Source organism: Salmo salar, chromosome 17 (genome assembly GCF_965601325.2).
Source record: "Salmo salar chromosome 17, fSalSal1, whole genome shotgun sequence".
NCBI classification, from domain to species: Eukaryota; Metazoa; Chordata; class Actinopteri; order Salmoniformes; family Salmonidae; genus Salmo; species Salmo salar.
The window spans coordinates 5,715,171-5,725,742 of NC_138307.1; positions in this window are offsets into that span (position 1 = coordinate 5,715,171).

Below are 10,572 nucleotides of genomic sequence, written 5' to 3' on the forward strand. Positions count from 1 at the left end.
GAAACAAAAATAAAAGGGCCTCGCGAGTGGTGAAGCGGTCTAAGGCACTGCATTGCAGTGCTAGAGGTGTCACTACAGAACCAGGTTCGATCCCGGGCTGTGTTGTAGCCGGCCATGACCGGGAGACCCATGAGGGAGTGCACAATTGGCCCAGCGATGTCCTTGTCCCATTGCGCTGTGGCGGGCCGGGCGCCTGCACACTGACCTTGGTCGCCAGTTGTATGGTGTTTCCTCCAACACATTGGTGTGGCTGGCTTCCGGGTTAAGTGGGCATTGTGTCAAGAAGCAGTGCGGCTTGGCTGGGTCGTGTTTCTGAGGACACATGGCTAACGACCTTCGCCTCTCCCGAGTCCGTACAGGAGTTGCAGCGATGGGACAAGACTGTAACTACCAATTGGGGGAAAAAAAAGGGGTAATAAGTATCCAAACATTTTTACTAAAATAGCTTCTTAGCAAAGGGCAATTTCTCAAGTGGGGAAGGGAACATTTTTAATTAGATGGTATTGGCAGAGAAGTTTGGAACACTATTTGTTATTGGTCTGTTAATTAATTTACCGCATGGTGATGTCACCATGGAAGGCCAAAAACAGGCTCTTTTCAAACAGCTCTTACACTAAAAGGGTATTATAATAATTTTCACAATTTCACAGTATTATTCCAAGCTCATAGTGTGGAATATATGTAGAACACAGGAAATCACGTATTTGACTGCACTGTGCCTTTAAATTCCACATAACATTTTATTTTGCTAAATGTCTTGACTTCTCCAATTGGTCCTCGAGGTTCTTAATCTGCCAGAAAAACAAGTAACAAACGTAAATAAAACATTTCTGCTTAATTTGACCCAGACGTGATTGAACCAGGGTTTAATGTGCCAGTATTCATTAAGGGTTGAATCCTAACTAACCGATTTTCACTTAGTACTGCATTGATGTCAATGGGATATGTCAATTTGACTTAAACTGAATTTAGGATTTACCCATAGGTGTTCTCTTGAAGGTCTAGCAAAAAGCTTGAATATGTTTGAGCGAGACTGCCAGCCTTGCTTATATATATTTTTTTGTCCATTTCCTCCATCCTTTGTTTCCAGACCTTGACCACATCTAGTTCTTTGGAGAAGTCGGCCTAATTCTCTCGCTGCGCTTGGCTGTGAGACAACTTGCACTTGTGCAAAAATTACACGTTTAAAAACCTTTGCGAAATCAGTTATGCAAGTAATTTAATGATATCACAATAGTATTTTCAGTCAATGAAACTTAGAAGCATGTCCTGTGCACCAATCTCACTTAAGCTCAAAACTTCCAAGAATAACTTCTGAATACCTCTTACTAACAACCTAACACCTATGAGGGTGAAATCCAGAAGTTACTTTAAATGACTTGCCTTGAACTATAAATCTGAAGCAAACACAAACAATGTTATCACAGATATTTGTAGTGAATAACTTAATGTGTAACTGTAAAGATCCTTCCTTATACTTACAGTATCAAGTTAACATTTGGTGTATAATGTATGAACTGTTTGTGAGCTTCACACCTGCAAAGCATCTAACGGTCAACGTGACAATGTCACAGCCTCAGGTGACTCTCCCAAAGGTGTCTCTAGTTAAAAGAGTGGTGGGCTCGGTTGAGGCATCAACAAACCTTTTCTCGATTGGCTGATGCTATGAAAAAAAAATGTATTAAGTCAGCTGTTAAATCGGTGTCCCTAAACCGGGACGGTTGTTGCTCAATATGCGATAATGTGACTACAATGATGTTGTAAACAACAGCCAACTCTGGGACATAGACATGTCTTATATGGGCAGAAAGCTTACATTCTTGTTCATTTAACCGCAGTGACCAATTTACAGTAGCTATTACAACAACAAAAATAACATGCCATTGTTTGAGGATAGTGCACAACAACAAAACACTTATCACAGCAACTGGTTTGATACATTCCTCTCTGAAGGTAAATAATGTACTTACATTCAGTAATCTTGCTCTGATTTGTCATCCTAGGGGTCCCAGAGATAAAATGTAATGTAGTTTTGTTTGAAAAAGATCTATTTTTAAAATGTAGGAAATGGGTTCCAGAGTTTAACCACACTGTTGTCTCTGGCTCCACACCCCCCAGCCTGGCCATCTGGATGTGTCTAGGTTAGTGTATTTTCTGTAGGGAAGCTAATGATCCATCATGTATGACAATCCTAGGAGTGTGTAAACTTACAAAAACGACACAGTAATAAATAATGTATGTTCTCTATAGGTATGTACTTGAAAATGTATAAATTGACCAATTCGGCACATTTGGGCAAACTCCTGGCAGACTTGATACAAAATGTTGTGTAATGATGTAATTCTTCACAGGATCAGACTGAAACTTTCCACACACACTGCTGGCATCTTGTGGACAACATCTAAATTACATCTATAATTATATTGAGTGTACGGTCTTTTACTTGCGTTTCAAAGATGATGAAAAAAATATTTTTTGGTTTGTATTATTTTTTACCAGATCAATTGTGTTATATTCTCCTACATTAATGTCACATTTCCACAAACTTCAAAGTGTCCCTTTCAAATGGTATCAAGAATATGCATATCCTTGCTTCAGGTCCTGAGCTACAGGCACTTAGATCTGGGTATGTCATTTTAGGCCAAAATTGAAAATATGTCTATTTGGCTTTCTGGAAAAGTATGATATTGGAGAATTAATATTAGGGGCTCATGATGTAATGACTGCCAACCTTGGCCAGTTCTTTATTTTAATGAATCACCTAGTCAGTCAAAAGAGAAATTCATACCAAGCTGATTATGACAGCATTACAGCTTTGGAGCATTACAGGTCTGAGTAACCTCACCGATGTCTACACGTTAAAGCTCTACTTCATAGCTAGCAGAACACTTGACATGTTCATGTATACACATTGTATAACCTGCTCACATCCGGCTCTGTGGCTTTTCTCTCAGAGCTGAGGAGTCTGGCCTCCTTCAGAAGAGCCCAGAGCTTTTTCAAATCAAAATCAAATCAAATGTTATTTATCACTTGCGCCGAATACAACAGGATACAACCTTACCATGAAATGCTTACTGACAAGCCCTTAACCAACAATGCAGTTCAAGAAAGAGTTAAGAAAAGATTGACTAAATAAACAAAAGTAAAAAATTTAATAAAAAGTAACAATAAAATAACAATAACGAGGCTATATACACAGGGTACCAGTACAGAGTCAATGTGCGGAGGTACAGGTTAGTCGAAGTAATTTGTACATGTAGGTAGGGGTAAACAGCGAGTAGCAGCAGTGTAAAAACACTGCGCTCCAGTACTGCTTGCCATGCGGTAGCAGAGAGAACAGTCTATGACTTGGGAAACTGGAGTCTTTGACTATTTTTTGGCCCTTCCTCTGTCACCAGGTCATGGATGGCAGGAAGCTTGGGCCCAGTGATCAAATCAAATCACATTTGTCACATGCGCAGAATTCAACCTTACAGTGAAATGCTTACTTACAAGCCCTTAAAAAACAATACTGTTTAAAAAATATGTATATATAGAAAAGTAACAGATAATTAAAGAGCAGCAGTAAAATAACAATAGCAAGGCTTTATACAGGGGGTACCGGTACAGAGTCAATGTGCGGGGGAACCGGTTAGTCGTGGTAATTGAGGTAATATGTACATGCACATACAGTTATTAAAGAGGGGTGGGGGTGCAATGCAAATAGTCTGTGTAGTCATTTGATTAGATGTTCAGGAGTCTTATGGCTTGGGGGTAGAAGCTGTTTAGAAGCCTCTTGGACCTAGAAGCCTCTTGGATCTAGCCTCTTGGACCTAGACCCTATGACTAGGGTGGCTGGAGTCTTTGACAATTTTAGGGTCCTCCTCTGACACCGCTTGGTATAGAGGTCCTGGATGGCAGGAAGCTTGGGCCGTACACTGGGCCGTACACACTACTGGGCCGTACACACTACCCTCTATAGTGCCTTGCTGTCGGAGGCAGAGCAGTTTCCATACCAGGCGGTGATGCAACCGGTAGGGATGCTCTCGATGGTGCAGCTGTAGAACTTTTTGAGGATCTGGGGACCCATGCCAAATCTTTTCAGTCTCCTGAGGGGAACAAAAGTTTTGTCGTGCCCTCTTCACGACTGTCTTGGTATGTTTGGACCATGATAATTCGTTGGTGATGTGGACACCAAGGAACTTGAAACTCTCGACCTGCTCCACTACAGCCCCATCGATGTTAAGGGGGGCCGGTTTGGCCCTCCTTTTCCTGTAGTCCACAATCAGCTCCTTTGTCTTGCTCACATTGAGGGAGAGGTTGTTGTCCTTGCACCACACTGCCAGGTCTCTGACCTCCCCCCTATAGGATGTCTCATCATTGTCAGTGATCAGGCCAACCACTGTTGTGTAGTCAGCAAACATAATGATGGTGTTGAAGTCGTGCTTGGCCACGCAGTCGTGTACAGGAGGGGACTAAGCACGCACCCTGGGGGGGCCCCAGTGTTGAGGATCAGCATAGCAGATGTGTTGTTACCTACTCTTACCACCTGGGGCGGCCCTTCAGGAAGTCCAGGATCCAGTTGCAGAGTGAGGTGTTTACCTTAGGGTCCTTAGGGTCCTTAGCTTAGTGATGAGCTTTGTGGGCACGATGGACTTAACCCTTTCCTGCTCTTCTTTTGCAACTGAAAGTCCTGCCATCCCATCCCTCAACACTTTGAAGACCTATACAAAAAGTACACACAAATGTGTTTGTATTTATGTTTGTAGATGCTCTTCACCAAACTGGCTTACGTGTGCGTGTCTTCCTGTGGTATGTATGTAAATAGGCAGACCCAAGAACTGTTAATGAGAAAAAACAACAAAAATGAATGATATAAAGAAGAATACAAAATAAAAAAACATTCAGGTTAAAAGTTATTGTATAGTCAAACTGTAGATCAGCTTTGTTTTTTTCCTCCAGCCATATAGTTCAATCTAAACTGTACAGTAGGTGCCAGCTGTATCATTGTAAGAATAACCAGTAATGTATAGTATATCTATAGGTTGGAGTGCCTTTGCTTCCACTCATTCTCTCTGCTCTTCCCCAGGTCCCCTCCCTCCATGGTCCTACCTGGAGGTTCTGGTGTGAAATTGCCCTTACGCACAGATCTAGTTTCAGCTTGGCCTCCCGAAATCCTAACCATAGTGGGGAAAACGCTAAACTGACTCGAGACCAGCGTACAGGGCAACTTCACCCTATTCCTTCCTGGAGTGCTGTTGACTTCCCCTTTCCACCTCTCTGATCTTACATGTACCACAATTCACTGCAATAGCCAGGTGTCACACAGACCACACTCATCACGTCACGTTTCTTTTTGTACGATTGGCTGTGTGTCTTTGACTTTGGGACCCCTTTTGGTGGTGGTGGGTTGGGGGAGTTGTCTTATTGTCTTTTTAAAGTGTCTGAGAAAATCATTCTCTTTCCAGGAAGGTTTGGGGTGGGTTTTAAAATGTGTTTATATGGTTTTATGAGAGATGCGCATACAACCCCACACGGTTCTGGGGGAAGTCTTGTCGTATTCAGTATTACTTTCTCAGCTATGGCAATAAACAATTTGTCTGTAGGATTTGTGTCCACATTCTCAACAGCACTCTGGGAGAGATGTTATGTAGCACCGATCCTTCATGTTTTTTATTACATTTTTTTAAAGCATATATTTGTATGCTTGCTTGTAATATTTCCATCCGTAAATGTGTTGCTATCCAATCATCTGGCCTGTAAAACAAACAATGTGACCACTTCTTGTGACTTTAAGGATAACATATGTACAAAACAATGTTTAAAAAAATTATATGTATAAAAGAAGGTCTGGGTTATATTCAATTTACAACAGAAAAAACTATAACATTACTACTACTTGAATGCCTCTGTGACTGAAATTTTGATTTCATTTTGAATATAAACCTTTTGTTCTGTGAAGGTATGCTTAATGTCCCCTCTCCCTGTAAATATTTCTGTCTGTGACTTGGTTCAGAGAAATAGTTACCTGGTACTGTAATTTGCATTAAATAAACAGTAGATTAGCCTGGAAATGAACACACTGTTGTGTCATGTTTTTGTGTGTCTGGTTTTGTTCTCATATGCTAATTGGGTTGTGTTTAGAACAGAGAAAACATTGAAACTGAGTTACTTGTATGAGAAAGCACGTATTTGTTATTCCGTTGAAAAACATTTGTGCTACAGTACGTTCCCTACTGAGCACAACCGTTACCTCCAAGGTTGGATGCGTTCCAGTAGAAAGTAGCCTATCCCATGGTCCTGGTGACGGGTTTCTTTTGAGCCCACGATTAAGATGCAAATCTACCCCAGGTTGTGGCTTATGGTATTATAATATAGATAGTTGGACTCAGGTCTACATTTCCCATTTTAAGATGGGGATTAACATGAAATACATTTCAAATTAACAAAATACATTTCATTTTCAGATTTGACAAATACATTACCTTGTTCCCTTAAATTCCTCTACCTTTCTGCAGTATTTACATATCCGCCTGAACAATTTACATAAATGTTTTTGAATCATTAATTTTTTTTAAGAACTACAGGTGTCGTTCAGTCTTCTCTGCTCAGTTACAACGAAGGATTCCCATTGAACTGAACCCAGATCCCCACAAACCAATCAGGTCAGTTTCCTTTTATTCCCAAAACCAGGAACTCTGTGTAGAATAGCAGTGTAGATGTGAGCTATTACCTGGTAAGTGTCTTTTTTTCAATCAATGTCTGAGAAAGTGAATCTTTCATTGTTCTCATCCAAATCAACATTTGTAGACAACATTAGAATTACTCACTAGGTCTGTGAAAAAAACGTTATGAAGAAATGTCGTCAAAGTTTTTGCTTCAAATGTTTTCTTTATGTGTAGTTATTGACTTTAATTACTTACTTACCCTCTGGTGTTTTATCCCTGTAGGATAAAGACTTCGACAGCATTATGAGTAAATATAGAAAGTATAAAGATCTACTGAGAGATATTCCTCTCTTTCCAGGTAATGTGTTTTATTTGTATTCTATTTCTGTTATATGATATTTTATTCCTGTCAGTTATATAGAGATGTAATAAATAATCATTACTGAATAAACAATTTAAAGGTTTTTTTAAAAATCCAGTGTTTTCTAAACTGCAGCCCAGAAAACAGATTGGCCATGGGGTAGTTTGGGGAAAAAAAGTCTTCTTAATAAATGTTATGAATGTTTGAGCAGAATGATCATCATTTGGCTACTGGGCACCTGTCCCTTTCAAGACACTAGCTCAAAATAGTTTAGTGGACCGGCCCATTTGCCCCTGGTGGGCCAGTGTGCCAGACAGATATGCCCAGGCTGATTTATGGTAGCATTCAGCCCCTGCTACAGCCTCCTGATGATTCATTGGAAAGGATATGCTGTAGCTTCCAGGAGCAGTCGATGTTACATTCCAGTCTAATTTTTAACACATTTCAGAATAATTTATAACAACCACTTCCAACTCATGTTCTATTTGATCAGCGTAGATGTTTGAATTTTAAAAATAGTTCAACCATGAGTGCCCGTTAATGTGAATGTGTCATGTGTGTCCTTCAACTGTCATTCATTTTGGCACATTGTAATTCAGACGTTTTCACTAATGGAATAATGCGCAATCTGGCGCACCCAAAGAAAAGCTTGATGGGCCTCTACACTAAGCGGAACTTGGAGAAGTACAACAATGTGATGATCAAGAACATTGTCAAACTGTGCCAGATCCAGGCCCATCATGCTGTCCTGGAGGTAACAGCTTATGCAATACACTCATACCTATTTCAGACAGAAGATGTGGTTACCTGTAAAAAATACAAGGCAATGTTTATATGACCTTTCAAACAGCATCTTATTTACCACTTTTTTTTGCAGATATACCCCTTTTATACATCAAATCAATTGTATTTATAAACCTCTTTTTACATCAGCAGATGTCACAAAGTGCTTATACAGAAACCCAGCCTAAAACCCCAAACAGCAAGCAATGCAGATATAGAAGCAGGAAAAGTGGTTGTATAGGGTGCAACAAGTCAGTACATAAGGAGTAAATGTCCGTTGGCTTTTCATAGCCGAGTATTCAGAGGTTGAGACAGCAGGTGCGGTCTCGACCTCTGAATGCACGGCTATGAAAAGCCAACTAACATTTACCCCCAAGGCGCAAACCTGCTGCACCCTATACAACCACTGTGATTATTATTTAACCCTGCTGGTCATCTATGAACATTTGAACATCTTGAAGAACAATCTGGCCTTAAATGGCCATGTACTCTTATAATCTCCAACCCAACCGCCACAGCCAGAAGAGGACTGGCCACTCCTCAGAGCCTGGTTCCTCTCTAGGTTTTGTGGTGGAAATTGGGTTGCAGGGAGGTAGAGGAGAAGCATCCCTTTACAGAAGCACATCATTAGTAGAAAATCTCTTACTATTAATTGTCACCTATCAATATTCATACAGATGTAGTGAACAAAGCAGGTAAATACATCATTTTCCCTTACAGTTTATCCCTAGGAAGGAGAGGGTGAGCAGAATTAGGCCGATACCCGCTAATTATCACAAATCCAGAAAAGAGCTGTTAAATTCTACAACTACCTAAAAGGAAGCGATTCCCAAACCTTCCATAACAAAGCTATCATCTACAGAAAGATGAACCTGGAGAAGAGTCCCCTGAGCAAGCTGGTGCTGGAGCTCTGTTCACAAACACAAATAGACCCCACAGAGCCCCAAGACAGCAACACAATTAGACCCAACCAAATCATGAGAAAACAAAAATTACTCGACACATTGGAAAGAATGAACAAAAAAACTGAGCAAACCAGAATGCCATCTGGACCTAAACAGAGAGTACACAGTGGCAGAATACCTGACTACTCTGACTGACCCAAACTTAAGGAAAGCTTTGACTATGTACAGACTCAGTGAGCATAGCCTTGCCATTGAGAGAGGCCGCCGTAGGCAGACCTGGCTCTCAAGAGAAGACAGGTTATGTGCACACTGCCCAGAAAATGAGGTGCAAACTGAGCTGCACTTCCTCACCTAATGCCAAATGTATGACCTGATATGATATGGGTCAATATCAAGAGATGAGTCTTCAGTAAAGATTTAAAGGTTGCGACTGAGTCTGCATCTCTCACATGGATAAGCAGACCATTCCATAAAAATGGAGCTCTATAGGAGAAAGCCCTGCCTCCAGCTGTTTGCTTAGAAATTCTAGGAACAGTAAGGAGGCCCGAGTCTTGTAACCATATTTGTACGTGTAGGTATGTACGGCAGGACCGGCAGTAAAACCTTGAAGTCAGCCCTAGCCTTAAAAGGAAGCCAGAGGCTAACACTGGAGTAATATGATACATTTTCTTGGTTCTAGATAATGGCGCCGGAGGGATTGGCTGCCGTTTTATGGGCTCTTAACCAACTGTGCTATTTTGTTTGTTTCTTCGCATTGTTTGTAACTTATTTTGTACATAATGTTGCTACTGTAATGAACACGATGGGAGACCGAGAGTTGGTTTCTAGCGCAGGGCGCAGCAGGTGTTTATTGTAAAGGACCACAGGAGGAGGCAGGTAGCTGGGTCCCGGCAGAAGGTCATGCACAGGGGATCCAAAAAGGCAACAGTACAGGCAGGGAAAAGGCTAGTAACATCGTCTGGGAGATCAGGCAATGGGTTGATAACAGGAAATCCCATAGGCTAAAGTACAGGCAGGGAATTGGCAAAAGGCGTCATTAGTGAGGCAGGCAAAACTATCATACATGGGAGGAGTAAATTACGGGGAAAAACAGAGCACCGAATAGAAGTGTGTCACAAAACAAACAATACCTCACAATGATAGGATGCAAAGAACTGAACTAAATAGTGTGTTATAATGACATGCAGGTGTGTGAACAGGTGATCGGGATCTGGAGAGTGAGCTGCATTCAGGGGATCTATGTGTTTTAGAGTGTTTGCTGGAAAGTGAGATGCGTACAGGAAATCTACGTGTTTGAGAGTGTGAGTTGGAAGCAGACGTTACAGCTGCTACCGTCTCTTATGACCGAAAAGAGCTTCTGGACATCAGATCAGCGATTACTCACCTTGAATTGGACGAATCATTTGTCTTTAATGAGTCGGACGAGAGGGATTTAAACCAGACACCCGAACAGGCCCTCATCCCCGTAATTTACAGGGGAAAGAGACGGAGGTTTTGCGGAAGGAGATCGGGATGCATTGTGAGGGTCCGGCGACAAGTGGCTAATCTGCATTTGCCATCGGTACTATTGGATTGGCCAACGTACAATCGCTGGATAATAAAGTGGACAAACTAAAAGCACATATATCCTACCAACAGGACATTAAAAGCTGTAATATATTTTGTTTCACCGAGATGTGCCTGAACGACGACATGAATAACATACAGCTGGCTGGTTGTACACTGTATCGGCAGGATAGAACAGCAGCCAATGGTAAGACAAGGGGTGACGGTCTATGTATATTTGTAAACATCTGGTGCACGATATCTAAGGAAGTCTCAAGGTTTTGCTCGCCTGAGGTAGAGTATCTTATGATAAGCTGTAGACCACTCTATC